The sequence below is a fragment of the Rhopilema esculentum genome, chromosome 9 (genome assembly GCF_057945365.1).
Source record: "Rhopilema esculentum isolate cy_ngs chromosome 9, ASM5794536v1, whole genome shotgun sequence".
In the NCBI taxonomy this organism is placed as follows: Eukaryota; Metazoa; Cnidaria; class Scyphozoa; order Rhizostomeae; family Rhizostomatidae; genus Rhopilema; species Rhopilema esculentum.
The window spans coordinates 11,099,864-11,119,050 of NC_142823.1; positions in this window are offsets into that span (position 1 = coordinate 11,099,864).

Genomic DNA, 19,187 nt, shown 5'->3' on the forward strand with positions numbered 1-19,187 from the left:
AGATGAATATAAAAACACTACTGTCTTTATATTCATAGCAGAAATTTTTCAAGTCAGACATGCCGATTCCGAGATCCCCCATTTTGGTGGGTAAAAAATATTCTAAGATGAATATGAAGACACTACTGTCTTTATATTCATAGCGGAAATTTTTCAAATCGGACATTTAGTTTCCGAGATCCCCCATTTTGGTGGGTAAAAAATATTCTAATATGAATATGAACACACTACTGTCTTTATATTCATAGCAGAAATTTTTCAAATCGGACATGTAGTTTTCGAGATCCCCAATTTTGGTAGGTAAAAAATATTCTAATATGAATATGAAGATACTACTGTCTTTATATTCATAGCGGAAATTTTTCAAATCGGACATTTAGTTTTCGAGATCCCCCATTTTGGTGGGTAAAAAATATTCTAATATGAATATGAAGATACTACTGTCTTTATATTCATAGCAGAAATTTTTCAAATCGGACATTTAGTTTCCGAGATCCCCCATTTTGGTGGGTAAAATATATTTAATATGAATATGAATACACCACTGTCTTTATATTCATAACAGTAATTTTTCGAATCGGACATGTAGTTTCCGAGATCCCCTATTTTGGTGGGTAAAAAATATTCTATTATGAATATGAATACACCCCTGTCTTTATATTCATAGCAGAAATTTTTCAAATCGGACATGTAGTTTCCAAGATCCCCCATTTTGGTGGGTAAAAAATATTCTAATATGAATATGAAGACACTACTGTCTTTATATTCATAGCAGAAATTTTTCAAATCGGACATGTAGTTTCCTAGATCTCCCATTTTGGTGGGTAAAAAATATTCTAACATGAATATGAAGACACTACTGTCTTTATATTCATAGCAGAAATTTTTCAAATCGGACATGTAGTTTTCGAGATCCTCCATTTTCGTGGGTAAAAAATATTCTAACATGAATATAAAGACACTACTGTCTTTATATTCATAGCAGAGATTTTTCAAATCGGAAATGTAATTTTCGAGATCCCCCATTTTGGTGGGTAAAAATATTCTAATATGAATATGAAGACATTACTGTCTTTATATTCATAGCAGAGATTTTTCAAATCGGAAATGTAATTTTCGAGATCCCACATTTTGGTGGGTAAAAAATATTCTAACATGAATATGAAGACACTACTGTCTTTATATTCATAGCAGAGATTTTTCAAATCGGAAATGTAATTTTCGAGATCCCACATTTTGGTGGGTAAAAAATATTCTAACATGAATATGAAGACACTACTGTCTTTATATTCATAGCAGAAATTTTTCAAATCGGACATTTAGTTTCCGATATCTCCCATTTTGGTGGGTAAAAATATTCTAATATGAATATGAAGACACTACTGTCTTTATATTCATAGCAAAAAATTTTCGAAACGGACATGTAATTTCCGAGATCCCCCATTTTGGTGGGTAAAAAATATCCTAATATGAATATGAAGACACTACTGTCTTTATATTCATAGCAGAAATTTTTCAAATCAGACATGTAGTTTCCGGGATCCCCCATTTTGGTGGGTAAAAAATATTCTAACATGAATATAAAGACACTACTGTCTTTATATTCATAGCAGAAATTTTTCAAATCCGACATGTAGTTACCTAGATCTCCCATTTTGGTGGGTAAAAAATATTCTAACATGAATATGAAGACACTACTGTCTTTATATTCATAGCAGAAATTTTTCAAATCGGACATGTAGTTTCCTAGATCTCCCATTTTGGTGGGTAAAAAATATTCTAACATGAATATGAAGACACTACTGTCTTTATATTCATAGCAGAATTTTTTCAAATCGGATATGTAGTTTTCGAGATCCTCCATTTTGGTGGGTAAAAAATATTCTAACATGAATATAAAGACACTACTGTCTTTATATTCATAGCAGAAATTTTTCAAATCGGACATGTAGTTTCCTAGATCTCCCATTTTGGTTGGTAAAAAATATTCTAACATGAATATGAAGACACTACTGTCTTTATATTCATAGCAGAAATTTTTCAAATCGGATATGTAGTTTTCGAGATCCTCCATTTTGGTGGGTAAAAAATATTCTAACATGAATATAAAGACACTACTGTCTTTATATTCAAAGCAAAAAATTTTCGAATCGGACATGTAGTTTCCGAGATCCCCCATTTTGGTGGGTAAAAATATTCTAATATGAATATGAAGACACTACTGTCTTTATATTCATAGCAAAAAATTTTCGAATCGGACATGTAGTTTCCGAGATCCCCCATTTTGGTGGGTAAAAAATATTCTAATATGAATATGAATACACCACAGTCTGTATATTCATAGCAGAAATTTTTCAAATCGGACATGTAGTTTCCGAGATCCCCCATTTTGGTAGGTAAAAATATTCCAACGTTAATATAAAGACACTACTGTCTTTATATTCATAGCAGAAATTTTTCAAATCGGACAAGTAGTTTCCGAGATCCCCCATTTTGGTGGTCAAAAAATTTTCTAAAAAGAATATGAAGGCACCACTGTCTTTATATTCATAGCAGAAATTTTTCAAATCGGACATGTAGTTTTCGAGATCCCCCATTTTGGTGGGTAAAAAATATACTAAGATGAATATAAAAACACTACTGTCTTTATATTCATAGCAGAAATTTTTCAAATCAGACATGCTGATTCCGAGATCCCCCATTTTGGTGGGTAAAAAATATTCTAAGATGAATATGAAGACACTACTGTCTTTATATTCATAGCGGAAATCTTTCAAATCGGACATTTTGTTTCCGAGATCCCCCATTTTGGTGGGTAAAAAATATTCTAATATGAATATGAACACACTACTGTCTTTATATTCATAGCAGAAATTTTTCAAATCGGACATGTAGTTTTCGAGATCCCCAACTTTGGTAGGTAAAAAATATTCTAATATGAATATGAAGATACTACTGTCTTTATATTCGTAGCGGAAATTTTTCAAATCGGACATTTAGTTTCCGAGATCCCCCATTTTGTAGGGTAAAAAATATTCTAATATGAATATGAAGATACTACTGTCTTTATATTCATAGCGGAAATTTTTCAAATCGGACATTTAGTTTCCTAGATCCCCCATTTTGGTGGGTAAAAAATATTCTAATATGAATATGAAGATACCACTGTCTTTATATTCATAGCAGAAATTTTTCAAAACGGACATTTAGTTTCCGAGATCCCCCATTTTGGTGGTTAAAAAATATTCTAAGATGAATATGAAGACACTACTGTCTTTATATTCATAGCAGAAATTTTTCAAGTCAGACATGCCGATTCCGAGATCCCCCATTTTGGTGGGTAAAAAATATTCTAAGATGAATATGAAGACACTACTGTCTTTATATTCATAGCGGAAATTTTTCAAATCGGACATTTAGTTTCCGAGATCCCCCATTTTGGTGGGTAAAAAATATTCTAATATGAATATGAACACACTACTGTCTTTATATTCATAGCAGAAATTTTTCAAATCGGACATGTAGTTTTCGAGATCCCCAATTTTGGTAGGTAAAAAATATTCTAATATGAATATGAAGATACTACTGTCTTTATATTCATAGCGGAAATTTTTCAAATCGGACATTTAGTTTTCGAGATCCCCCATTTTGGTGGGTAAAAAATATTCTAATATGAATATGAAGATACTACTGTCTTTATATTCATAGCAGAAATTTTTCAAATCGGAAATTTAGTTTCCGAGATCCCCCATTTTGGTGGGTAAAATATATTTAATATGAATATGAATACACCACTGTCTTTATATTCATAACAGTAATTTTTCGAATCGGACATGTAGTTTCCGAGATCCCCTATTTTGGTGGGTAAAAAATATTCTATTATGAATATGAATACACCCCTGTCTTTATATTCATAGCAGAAATTTTTCAAATCGGACATGTAGTTTCCAAGATCCCCCATTTTGGTGGGTAAAAAATATTCTAATATGAATATGAAGACACTACTGTCTTTATATTCATAGCAGAAATTTTTCAAATCGGACATGTAGTTTCCTAGATCTCCCATTTTGGTGGGTAAAAAATATTCTAACATGAATATGAAGACACTACTGTCTTTATATTCATAGCAGAAATTTTTCAAATCGGACATGTAGTTTTCGAGATCCTCCATTTTCGTGGGTAAAAAATATTCTAACATGAATATGAAGATACTACTGTCTTTATATTCATAGCAGAAATTTTTCAAATCGGAAATTTAGTTTTCGAGATCCCCCATTTTGGTGGGTAAAATATATTTAATATGAATATGAATACACCACTGTCTTTATATTCATAACAGTAATTTTTCGAATCGGACATGTAGTTTCCGAGATCCCCTATTTTGGTGGGTAAAAAATATTCTATTATGAATATGAATACACCCCTGTCTTTATATTCATAGCAGAAATTTTTCAAATCGGACATGTAGTTTCCAAGATCCCCCATTTTGGTGGGTAAAAAATATTCTAATATGAATATGAAGACACTACTGTCTTTATATTCATAGCAGAAATTTTTCAAATCGGACATGTAGTTTCCTAGATCTCCCATTTTGGTGGGTAAAAAATATTCTAACATGAATATGAAGACACTACTGTCTTTATATTCATAGCAGAAATTTTTCAAATCGGACATGTAGTTTTCGAGATCCTCCATTTTCGTGGGTAAAAAATATTCTAACATGAATATAAAGACACTACTGTCTTTATATTCATAGCAGAGATTTTTCAAATCGGAAATGTAATTTTCGAGATCCCCCATTTTGGTGGGTAAAAATATTCTAATATGAATATGAAGACATTACTGTCTTTATATTCATAGCAGAGATTTTTCAAATCGGAAATGTAATTTTCGAGATCCCACATTTTGGTGGGTAAAAAATATTCTAACATGAATATGAAGACACTACTGTCTTTATATTCATAGCAGAGATTTTTCAAATCGGAAATGTAATTTTCGAGATCCCACATTTTGGTGGGTAAAAAATATTCTAACATGAATATGAAGACACTACTGTCTTTATATTCATAGCAGAAATTTTTCAAATCGGACATTTAGTTTCCGATATCTCCCATTTTGGTGGGTAAAAATATTCTAATATGAATATGAAGACACTACTGTCTTTATATTCATAGCAAAAAATTTTCGAAACGGACATGTAATTTCCGAGATCCCCCATTTTGGTGGGTAAAAAATATCCTAATATGAATATGAAGACACTACTGTCTTTATATTCATAGCAGAAATTTTTCAAATCAGACATGTAGTTTCCGGGATCCCCCATTTTGGTGGGTAAAAAATATTCTAACATGAATATAAAGACACTACTGTCTTTATATTCATAGCAGAAATTTTTCAAATCCGACATGTAGTTACCTAGATCTCCCATTTTGGTGGGTAAAAAATATTCTAACATGAATATGAAGACACTACTGTCTTTATATTCATAGCAGAAATTTTTCAAATCGGACATGTAGTTTCCTAGATCTCCCATTTTGGTGGGTAAAAAATATTCTAACATGAATATGAAGACACTACTGTCTTTATATTCATAGCAGAATTTTTTCAAATCGGATATGTAGTTTTCGAGATCCTCCATTTTGGTGGGTAAAAAATATTCTAACATGAATATAAAGACACTACTGTCTTTATATTCATAGCAGAAATTTTTCAAATCGGACATGTAGTTTCCTAGATCTCCCATTTTGGTTGGTAAAAAATATTCTAACATGAATATGAAGACACTACTGTCTTTATATTCATAGCAGAAATTTTTCAAATCGGATATGTAGTTTTCGAGATCCTCCATTTTGGTGGGTAAAAAATATTCTAACATGAATATAAAGACACTACTGTCTTTATATTCAAAGCAAAAAATTTTCGAATCGGACATGTAGTTTCCGAGATCCCCCATTTTGGTGGGTAAAAATATTCTAATATGAATATGAAGACACTACTGTCTTTATATTCATAGCAAAAAATTTTCGAATCGGACATGTAGTTTCCGAGATCCCCCATTTTGGTGGGTAAAAAATATTCTAATATGAATATGAATACACCACAGTCTGTATATTCATAGCAGAAATTTTTCAAATCGGACATGTAGTTTCCGAGATCCCCCATTTTGGTAGGTAAAAATATTCCAACGTTAATATAAAGACACTACTGTCTTTATATTCATAGCAGAAATTTTTCAAATCGGACAAGTAGTTTCCGAGATCCCCCATTTTGGTGGTCAAAAAATTTTCTAAAAAGAATATGAAGGCACCACTGTCTTTATATTCATAGCAGAAATTTTTCAAATCGGACATGTAGTTTTCGAGATCCCCCATTTTGGTGGGTAAAAAATATACTAAGATGAATATAAAAACACTACTGTCTTTATATTCATAGCAGAAATTTTTCAAATCAGACATGCTGATTCCGAGATCCCCCATTTTGGTGGGTAAAAAATATTCTAAGATGAATATGAAGACACTACTGTCTTTATATTCATAGCGGAAATCTTTCAAATCGGACATTTTGTTTCCGAGATCCCCCATTTTGGTGGGTAAAAAATATTCTAATATGAATATGAACACACTACTGTCTTTATATTCATAGCAGAAATTTTTCAAATCGGACATGTAGTTTTCGAGATCCCCAACTTTGGTAGGTAAAAAATATTCTAATATGAATATGAAGATACTACTGTCTTTATATTCGTAGCGGAAATTTTTCAAATCGGACATTTAGTTTCCGAGATCCCCCATTTTGTAGGGTAAAAAATATTCTAATATGAATATGAAGATACTACTGTCTTTATATTCATAGCGGAAATTTTTCAAATCGGACATTTAGTTTCCTAGATCCCCCATTTTGGTGGGTAAAAAATATTCTAATATGAATATGAAGATACCACTGTCTTTATATTCATAGCAGAAATTTTTCAAATCGGACATTTAGTTTCCGAGATCCCCCATTTTGGTGGTTAAAAAATATTCTAAGATGAATATGAAGACACTACTGTCTTTATATTCATAGCGGAAATTTTTCAAATCGGACATTTAGTTTCCGAGATCCCCAATTTTGGTGGGTAAAAATATTCTAATATGAATATGAAGACACTACTGTCTTTATACTCATAGCAGAAATTTTCGAAATCAGACATTTAGTTTCCGAGATCCCCCATTTTGGTGGGTAAAAAATATTCTAATATGAATATGAAGATACCACTGTCTTTATTTTCATAGCAGAAATTTTTCAAATCGGACATTTAGTTTTCGAGATCCCCAATTTTGGTAAGTAAAAAATATTCCAACATGAATATAAAGACACTACTGTCTTTATATTCATAGCAGAAATTTTTCAAATCGGACATGTAGTTTCCGAGATCCCCCATTTTGGTGGGTAAAAAATATTCTAATATGAATATGAAGACACTACTGTCTTTATATTCATAGCGGAAATCTTTCAAATCGGACATTTAGTTTTCGAGATCCCCATTTTGGTGGGTAAAAAATATTCTAATATGAATATGAAGATACTACCGTCTTTATATTCATAGCAGAAATTTTTCAAATCGGACATTTAGTTTCCGAGATCCCCCATTTTGATGGGTAAAAAATATTCCAACATGAATATAAAGACACTACTGTCTTTATATTCATAGCAGAAATTTTTCAAATCGGACATGTAGTTTTCGAGATCCCCAATTTTGGTAGGTAAAAAATATTCCAACATGAATATAAAGACACTACTGTCTTTATATTCATAGCAGAAATTTCTCGAATCGGACATTTAGTTTCCGAGATCCCCCATTTTGGTGGGTTAAAAAATATTCTAATATGAATATGAACACACTACTGTCTTTATATTCATAGCAGAAATTTTTCAAATCGGACATGTAGTTTTCGAGATCCCCAATTTTGGTAGGTAAAAAATATTCTAATATGAATATGAAGATACTACTGTCTTTATATTCATAGCGGAAATTTTTCAAATCGGACATTTAGTTTTCGAGATCCCCCATTTTGGTGGGTAAAAAATATTCTAATATGAATATGAAGACACTACTGTCTTTATATTCATAGCAGAAATTTTTCAAATCGGACATGTAGTTTTCGAGATCCCCAATTTTGGTAGGTAAAAAATATTCCAACATGAATATAAAGACACTACTGTCTTTATATTCATAGCATTAATTTTTCAAATCAGACATGTAGTTTCCGAGATCCCCCATTTTGGCGGGTAAAAAATATTCTAAGATGAATATGAAGACACTACTGTCTTTATATTCATAGCAGAAATTTTTCAAATCGGACATGTAGTTTCCGAGATCCCCCATTTTGGTGGGTAAAAAATATTCTAATATGAATATGAAGACACTACTGTCTTTATATTCATAGCAGAAATTTTTCAAATCGGACATGTAGTTTTCGAGATCCCCAATTTTGGTAGGTAAAAAATATTCCAACATGAATATAAAGACACTACTGTCTTTATATTCATAGCAGAAATTTTTCAAATCGGACATTTAGTTTCCGAGATCCCCAATTTTGGTGGGTAAAAATATTCTAATATGAATATGAAGACACTACTGTCTTTATATTCATAGCAGAAATTTTTCAAATCGGACATGTAGTTTTCGAGATTCCCAATTTTGGTAGGTAAAAAATATTCTTAAATGAATATGAAGACACCACTGTCTTTATATTCATCGCAGAAATTTTCGAAATCGGACATGTAGTTTCCGAGATCTCCCATTTTGGTGGTTAAAAAATTTTCTAAAAAGAAAATAAAGGCACCACTGTCTTTATATTCATAGCAGAAATTTTTCAAATCAGACATTCAGTTTCCGACATCCCCCATTTTGTTGGGTAAAAAATATTCTAATATGAATTTGAAGACACTACTGTCTTTATATTAATAGCAGAAATTTTTGAAATCGGACATGTAGTTTTCGAGATCCCCCATTTTGGTGGGTAAAAAATATTCTAATATGAATATGAATACACCACTGTCTTTACATTCATAGCAGAAATTTTTCAAATCGGACATGTAGTTTCCGAGATCCCCCATTTTGGTAGGTAAAAATATTCCAACATGAATATAAAAACACTACTGTCTTTATATACATAGCAGAAATTTCTCGAATCCCACATGTATTTTTCGAGATCCCCCATTTTGGTGGGTAAAAAATATACTAAGATGAATATAAAAACACTACTGTCTTTATATTCATAGCAGAAATTTTTCAAGTCAGACATGCCGATTCCGAGATCCCCCATTTTGGTGGGTAAAAAATATTCTAAGATGAATATGAAGACACTACTGTCTTTATATTCATAGCGGAGATTTTTCAAATCGGACATTTAGTTTCCGAGATCCCCCATTTTGGTGGGTAAAAAATATTCTAATATGAATATGAACACACTACTGTCTTTATATTCATAGCAGAAATTTTTCAAATCGGACATGTAGTTTTCGAGATCCCCAATTTTGGTAGGTAAAAAATATTCCAACATGAATATAAAGACACTACTGTCTTTATATTCATAGCAGAAATTTTTCAAATCAGACATGTAGTTTCCGAGATCCCCCATTTTGGTGGGTAAAAAATATTCTAAGATGAATATGAAGACACTACTGTCTTTATATTCATAGCAGAAATTTTTCAAATCGGACATTTAGTTTTCGAGATCCCCATTTTGGTGGGTAAAAAATATTCTAATATGAATATGAAGATACTACCGTCTTTATATTCATAGCAGAAATTTTTCAAATCGGACATTTAGTTTCCGAGATCCCCCATTTTGATGGGTAAAAAATATTCCAACATGAATATAAAGACACTACTGTCTTTATATTCATAGCAGAAATTTTTCAAATCGGACATGTAGTTTTCGAGATCCCCAATTTTGGTAGGTAAAAAATATTCCAACATGAATATAAAGACACTACTGTCTTTATATTCATAGCAGAAATTTTTCAAATCGGACATGTAGTTTCCGAGATCCCCCATTTTGGTGGGTAAAAAATATTCTAATATGAATATGAAGACACTACTGTCTTTATATTCATAGCGGAAATCTTTCAAATCGGACATTTAGTTTTCGAGATCCCCATTTTGGTGGGTAAAAAATATTCTAATATGAATATGAAGATACTACCGTCTTTATATTCATAGCAGAAATTTTTCAAATCGGACATTTAGTTTCCGAGATCCCCCATTTTGATGGGTAAAAAATATTCCAACATGAATATAAAGACACTACTGTCTTTATATTCATAGCAGAAATTTTTCAAATCGGACATGTAGTTTTCGAGATCCCCAATTTTGGTAGGTAAAAAATATTCCAACATGAATATAAAGACACTACTGTCTTTATATTCATAGCAGAAATTTCTCGAATCGGACATTTAGTTTCCGAGATCCCCCATTTTGGTGGGTTAAAAAATATTCTAATATGAATATGAACACACTACTGTCTTTATATTCATAGCAGAAATTTTTCAAATCGGACATGTAGTTTTCGAGATCCCCAATTTTGGTAGGTAAAAAATATTCTAATATGAATATGAAGATACTACTGTCTTTATATTCATAGCGGAAATTTTTCAAATCGGACATTTAGTTTTCGAGATCCCCCATTTTGGTGGGTAAAAAATATTCTAATATGAATATGAAGACACTACTGTCTTTATATTCATAGCAGAAATTTTTCAAATCGGACATGTAGTTTTCGAGATCCCCAATTTTGGTAGGTAAAAAATATTCCAACATGAATATAAAGACACTACTGTCTTTATATTCATAGCATTAATTTTTCAAATCAGACATGTAGTTTCCGAGATCCCCCATTTTGGCGGGTAAAAAATATTCTAAGATGAATATGAAGACACTACTGTCTTTATATTCATAGCAGAAATTTTTCAAATCGGACATGTAGTTTCCGAGATCCCCCATTTTGGTGGGTAAAAAATATTCTAATATGAATATGAAGACACTACTGTCTTTATATTCATAGCAGAAATTTTTCAAATCGGACATGTAGTTTTCGAGATCCCCAATTTTGGTAGGTAAAAAATATTCCAACATGAATATAAAGACACTACTGTCTTTATATTCATAGCAGAAATTTTTCAAATCGGACATTTAGTTTCCGAGATCCCCAATTTTGGTGGGTAAAAATATTCTAATATGAATATGAAGACACTACTGTCTTTATATTCATAGCAGAAATTTTTCAAATCGGACATGTAGTTTTCGAGATTCCCAATTTTGGTAGGTAAAAAATATTCTTAAATGAATATGAAGACACCACTGTCTTTATATTCATCGCAGAAATTTTCGAAATCGGACATGTAGTTTCCGAGATCTCCCATTTTGGTGGTTAAAAAATTTTCTAAAAAGAAAATAAAGGCACCACTGTCTTTATATTCATAGCAGAAATTTTTCAAATCAGACATTCAGTTTCCGACATCCCCCATTTTGTTGGGTAAAAAATATTCTAATATGAATTTGAAGACACTACTGTCTTTATATTAATAGCAGAAATTTTTGAAATCGGACATGTAGTTTTCGAGATCCCCCATTTTGGTGGGTAAAAAATATTCTAATATGAATATGAATACACCACTGTCTTTACATTCATAGCAGAAATTTTTCAAATCGGACATGTAGTTTCCGAGATCCCCCATTTTGGTAGGTAAAAATATTCCAACATGAATATAAAAACACTACTGTCTTTATATACATAGCAGAAATTTCTCGAATCCCACATGTATTTTTCGAGATCCCCCATTTTGGTGGGTAAAAAATATACTAAGATGAATATAAAAACACTACTGTCTTTATATTCATAGCAGAAATTTTTCAAGTCAGACATGCCGATTCCGAGATCCCCCATTTTGGTGGGTAAAAAATATTCTAAGATGAATATGAAGACACTACTGTCTTTATATTCATAGCGGAGATTTTTCAAATCGGACATTTAGTTTCCGAGATCCCCCATTTTGGTGGGTAAAAAATATTCTAATATGAATATGAACACACTACTGTCTTTATATTCATAGCAGAAATTTTTCAAATCGGACATGTAGTTTTCGAGATCCCCAATTTTGGTAGGTAAAAAATATTCCAACATGAATATAAAGACACTACTGTCTTTATATTCATAGCAGAAATTTTTCAAATCAGACATGTAGTTTCCGAGATCCCCCATTTTGGTGGGTAAAAAATATTCTAAGATGAATATGAAGACACTACTGTCTTTATATTCATAGCAGAAATTTTTCAAATCGGACATGTAGTTTCCAAGATCCCCCATTTTGGTGGGTAAAAAATATTCTAATATGAATATGAAGACACTACTGTCTTTATATTCATAGCAGAAATTTTTCAAATCGGACATGTAGTTTTCGAGATCCCCAATTTTGGTAGGTAAAAAATATTCCAACATGAATATAAAGACACTACTGTCTTTATATTCATAGCAGAAATTTTTCAAATCGGACATTTAGTTTCCGAGATCCCCAATTTTGGTGGGTAAAAATATTCTAATATGAATATGAAGACACTACTGTCTTTATATTCATAGCAGAAATTTTTCAAATCGGACATGTAGTTTTCGAGATTCCCAATTTTGGTAGGTAAAAAATATTCTTAAATGAATATGAAGACACCACTGTCTTTATATTCATCGCAGAAATTTTCGAAATCGGACATGTAGTTTCCGAGATCTCCCATTTTGGTGGTTAAAAAATTTTCTAAAAAGAAAATAAAGGCACCACTGTCTTTATATTCATAACAGAAATTTTTCAAATCAGACATTCAGTTTCCGACATCCCCCATTTTGTTGGGTAAAAAATATTCTAATATGAATATGAAGACACTACTGTCTTTATATTAATAGCAGAAATTTTTGAAATCGGACATGTAGTTTTCGAGATCCCCCATTTTGGTGGGTAAAAAACATTCTAATATGAATATGAATACACCACTGTCTTTACATTCATAGCAGAAATTTTTCAAATCGGACATGTAGTTTCCGAGATCCCCCATTTTGGTAGGTAAAAATATTCCAACATGAATATAAAAACACTACTGTCTTTATATTCATAGCAGAAATTTCTCGAATCCCACATGTATTTTTCGAGATCCCCCATTTTGGTGGGTAAAAAATATACTAAGATGAATATAAAAACACTACTGTCTTTATATTCATAGCAGAAATTTTTCAAGTCAGACATGCCGATTCCGAGATCCCCCATTTTGGTGGGTAAAAAATATTCTAAGATGAATATGAAGACACTACTGTCTTTATATTCATAGCGGAAATTTTTCAAATCGGACATTTAGTTTCCGAGATCCCCCATTTTGGTGGGTAAAAAATATTCTAATATGAATATGAACACACTACTGTCTTTATATTCATAGCAGAAATTTTTCAAATCGGACATGTAGTTTTCGAGATCCCCAATTTTGGTAGGTAAAAAATATTCCAACATGAATATAAAGACACTACTGTCTTTATATTCATAGCAGAAATTTTTCAAATCGGACATTTAGTTTCCGAGATCCCCAATTTTGGTGGGTAAAAATATTCTAATATGAATATGAAGACACTACTGTCTTTATATTCATAGCAGAAATTTTTCAAATCGGACATGTAGTTTTCGAGATTCCCAATTTTGGTAGGTAAAAAATATTCTTAAATGAATATGAAGACACCACTGTCTTTATATTCATCGCAGAAATTTTCGAAATCGGACATGTAGTTTCCGAGATCTCCCATTTTGGTGGTTAAAAAATTTTCTAAAAAGAAAATAAAGGCACCACTGTCTTTATATTCATAGCAGAAATTTTTCAAATCAGACATTCAGTTTCCGACATCCCCCATTTTGTTGGGTAAAAAATATTCTAATATGAATATGAAGACACTACTGTCTTTATATTAATAGCAGAAATTTTTGAAATCGGACATGTAGTTTTCGAGATCCCCCATTTTGGTGGGTAAAAAATATTCTAATATGAATATGAATACACCACTGTCTTTACATTCATAGCAGAAATTTTTCAAATCGGACATGTAGTTTCCGAGATCCCCCATTTTGGTAGGTAAAAATATTCCAACATGAATATAAAAACACTACTGTCTTTATATTCATAGCAGAAATTTCTCGAATCCCACATGTATTTTTCGAGATCCCCCATTTTGGTGGGTAAAAAATATACTAAGATGAATATAAAAACACTACTGTCTTTATATTCATAGCAGAAATTTTTCAAGTCAGACATGCCGATTCCGAGATCCCCCATTTTGGTGGGTAAAAAATATTCTAAGATGAATATGAAGACACTACTGTCTTTATATTCATAGCGGAAATTTTTCAAATCGGACATTTAGTTTCCGAGATCCCCCATTTTGGTGGGTAAAAAATATTCTAATATGAATATGAACACACTACTGTCTTTATATTCATAGCAGAAATTTTTCAAATCGGACATGTAGTTTTCGAGATCCCCAATTTTGGTAGGTAAAAAATATTCTAATATGAATATGAAGATACTACTGTCTTTATATTCATAGCAGAAATTTTTCAAATCGGACATGTAGTTTCCGAGATCCCCCATTTTGGTGGGTAAAAAATATTCTAATATGAATATGAAGACACTACTGTCTTTATATTCATAGCAGAAATTTTTCAAATCGGACATGTAATTTTCAAGATCCCCAACTTTGGTAGGTAAAAAATATTCTAATATGAATATGAAGATACTACTGTCTTTATATTCATAGCGGAAATTTTTCAAATCGGACATTTAGTTTCCGAGATCCCCCACTTTGGAGGGTAAAAAATATTCTAATATGAATATGAAGATACTACTGTCTTTATATTCATAGCGGAAATTTTTCAAATCAGACATTTAGTTTCCGAGATCCCCCATTTTGGTGGGTAAAAAATATTCTAATATGAATATGAAGATACCACTGTCTTTATATTCATAGCAGAAATTTTTCAAATCGGACATTTAGTTTTCGAGATCCCCAATTTTGGTAAGTAAAAAATATTCATAGCAGAAATTTTTCAAATCGGACATGTAGTTTCCGAGATCCCCCATTTTGGTGGGTAAAAAATATTCTAATATGAATATGAAGACACTACTGTCTTTATATTCATAGCGGAAATTTTTCAAATCGGACATTTAGTTTTCGAGATCCCCATTTTGGTGGGTAAAAAATATTCTAATATGAATATGAAGATACTACTGTCTTTATATTCATAGCAGAAATTTTTCAAATCGGACATTTAGTTTCCGAGATCCCCCATTTTGATGGGTAAAAAATATTCCAACATGAATATAAAGACACTACTGTCTTTATATTCATAGCAGAAATTTTTCAAATCGGACATGTAGTTTTCGAGATCCCCAATTTTGGTAGGTAAAAAATATTCCAACATGAATATAAAGACACTACTGTCTTTATATTCATAGCAGAAATTTCTCGAATCGGACATTTAATTTCCGAGATCCCCCATTTTGGTGGGTTAAAAAATATTCTAATATGAATATGAACACACTACTGTCTTTATATTCATAGCAGAAATTTTTCAAATCGGACATGTAGTTTTCGAGATCCCCAATTTTGGTGGGTAAAAAATATTCTAATATGAATATGAAGATACTACTGTCTTTATATTCATAGCGGAAATTTTTCAAATCGGACATTTAGTTTTCGAGATCCCCCATTTTGTTGGGTAAAAAATATTCTAATATGAATATGAAGACACTACTGTCTTTATATTCATAGCAGAAATTTTTCAAATCGGACATGTAGTTTTCGAGATCCCCAATTTTGGTAGGTAAAAAATATTCCAACATGAATATAAAGACACTACTGTCTTTATATTCATAGCAGAAATTTTTCAAATCAGACATGTAGTTTCCGAGATCCCCCATTTTGGTGGGTAAAAAATATTCTAAGATGAATATGAAGACACTACTGTCTTTATATTCATAGCGGAAATTTTTCAAATCGGACATGTAGTTTCCGAGATCCCCCATTTTGGTGGGTAAAAAATATTCTAATATGAATATGAAGACACTACTGTCTTTATATTCATAGCAGAAATTTTTCAAATCAGACATTCAGTTTCCGAGATCCCCCATTTTGTTGGGTAAAAAATATTCTAATATGAATATGAAGACACTACTGTCTTTATATTCATAGCAGAAATTTTTCAAATCGGACATGTAGTTTTCGAGATCCCCCATTTTGGTGGGTAAAAAATATTCTAATATGAATATGAATACACCACTGTCTTTATATTCATAGCAGAAATTTTTCAAATCGGACATGTAGTTTCCGAGATCCCCCATTTTGGTGGGTAAAAAATATTCTAATATGAATATGAATACACCACTGTCTTTATATTCATAGCAGAAATTTTTCAAATCAGACATTCAGTTTCCGAGATCCCCTATTTTGGCGGGTAAAAAATATTCTAATATGAATATGAAGACACTACTGTCTTTATACTCATAGCAGAAATTTTTCAAATCGGACATGTAGTTTCCGAGATTTTCATTTTGGTGGGTAAAAAATATTCTAATATGAATATAAAAACACTACTGTCTTTATATTTACAGCAGAAATTTCTCGAATCCTACATGTAGTTTCCGAGATCCCCATTTTGGTTGGTAAAAAATATTCTTACTTGAATATAAAGACACTACTGACTTTATATTCATAGCAGAAATTTTTCGAATCGGACATGTAGTTTCCGAGATCCCCCATTTTGGTGGGTAAAAAATATTCTAAGATGAATATAAAAACACTACTGTCTTTATATTCATATCAGAAATTTTTCGAAACGGACATGTAGTTTTTGAGATCCCCCATTTTGGTGGCTAAAAAATATTCTAAGATGAATATAAAAACACTACTGTCTTTATATTCATAGCAGAAATTTTTCGAAACGGACATGTGGTTTCCGAGATCCCCCATTTTGGTGGGTAAAAAAATATTCTAACATGAATACAGTAAGTCCCTGCATATGAGAAACGTACATATAAGAAACTGCAGCCTGCCAGCACAGAGAATATTTTCTCCTCTATAAGAAACCAGTTAGCCTCATTTGTTTCCCAATGTCTTATAAATGGTGCTAAATGGAGAAAATCTTTTAACAAAATTTAAACTTTTTCCGAGAAAACTAACTGAACAAATTGAACAAAAACAGCAATACAAAAAACAAATAGCTTTTTCTATATAAACCAGTTTTAAAACATATCCATTCACTCGTTTGTTTCATTTACTCTGATGAAGCCCTGTATGCCGGAGCGAAATATTAGTATACTCTTAAATTTAATCTATTTTTAAAATTTATTTCGTGATATTGGATTCTCATCGTCGTATTGCTTTGTTCCTGTATTCCTTTCATTTTAAAATCTCATTGCAAGATTCACAGAATCCGGCGGACAGCCTATCCTGCGGTTCTTCCTTCTCACACTTTAAAAAGAATAGTCTGCAAAACCTTCTGGTTGGATTAAATTGTCATCACTGCCATCAGCAGTCATAAGTAGTCCTGTTCTCGGAAACAGTTTCTTTCTGTTACCAGGATATTCAGAGTTAATTAACTCCCATGCACTACCTAACCATTCAGTCAAAAGAATTCTCCTTTCACTTCCACTGAAAGAACACTGCCATTTCTCCAAATTATCACTTTCTTCTAGATGTTTATCTTGTTCCTTTCCCATCAATTTCTTTATCAGAAATCCTTTTCCTTGATCAGTAGGCTGGCACTTGTCAGTTTCCTCTGGAGGCAATGGGTAAACAACTGTTGATGCTAATTCTCTGCAAGTTGCATGAAATTCCTCTGTCATCTGACAACCAAGGTTATCCAAAAACAAAACATTTCCACTGCTTTTATCAACTGCTGGAGCAAATGTCTGCTTGATGCAGTTTAGTGCAACAGAACGATCCATCCAAGCATTACACATGTACTCGCTTGTCATATGCATCTTTTTCTATTTGGGAAACATTGCCTTTTTCCCTGAAAATAATGGCAGGAGGAACATGTTGTTCGTCTTCTGGACTTATACAAAGCTGCAGGGTACATTGGCTCTTGTCTAGTCCACTACCTGGTTGGGAGATCCATACACTATTGGTGCCTTTCTCATCATATGTACTTTGTTGGTCGATGACAAATGGACATGGTACTTGATCCATATTGTACCTTCTTGTGGGAACCCAACATTTGTCATCAAGCTGAATTGAATAATTATGTCGCTTTCTTGATTGGACATATTTTCTTAGCTGACGATGGAAGGATTGAATAATAGGAAGCTTTTCAGTGCTACCAATCTTCTTTTTATTTGTTCTGCGACGAAGAGAAATGAAATTCCTCTTAGAAAATCTGTGCAACCAATTTTTGGAGCCTTTGAAGTTGTCAGCCACTTCCTTACCAAAAAATAATCGCAATGATTGTCTCATTTCTATCTTCAACCATCTTCCTCCTACTTTTAATCCTCTAGATCTGTGTTTTCTGAAGTCAGATAAAAGTTTCTGCTCTGCAAGTGGGTACTTCTTCAAGTAATAATTCCTCAAACGCCGTCTTGTCTGCCCAGTCCCACTACTGTCTGCTCCGATTCTCTTTCTCTTAGCTCTTATTTTATCAGCCTCTTGTTTCAGATCTTTCTCCTGCTTACTCCATTTCCAGACCATGGACTTAGAAATTTGATATTTTCCAGCAACTTCTTTGTACTTATCCTTGGTGTTTTTACTCTTGGCAGCTGTCTCTAAGTCACGAAGGACATTCAACTTGAAATAAATGGTATATGATCGCCTTTTTGATGAAACTTTTGCTTTTCTGGTTTCCTTTGCAGGACTGTTCTGTTTTGGAAATTCTAAATTTATGCCATCCTTTTTAGCTTGGTACACTAGTGATGACTGCGGCAGTTCCGACCATACAAAACTCTCTTTTACATTCGCAATAGCTTCTTTATCAGGATGTTTGTCTTAATGTGATTGTTCAAATATTGATTGCTGGTAAAAAATTTGCTTTCTCCACAAAAAGGGCATGTAATGCCATCAGTTTTCTTCTCACATTCAGGCACAAAGTCTTCCAGTTGAACTTTAAAACAGTTGTGCTGTTTCAATCTT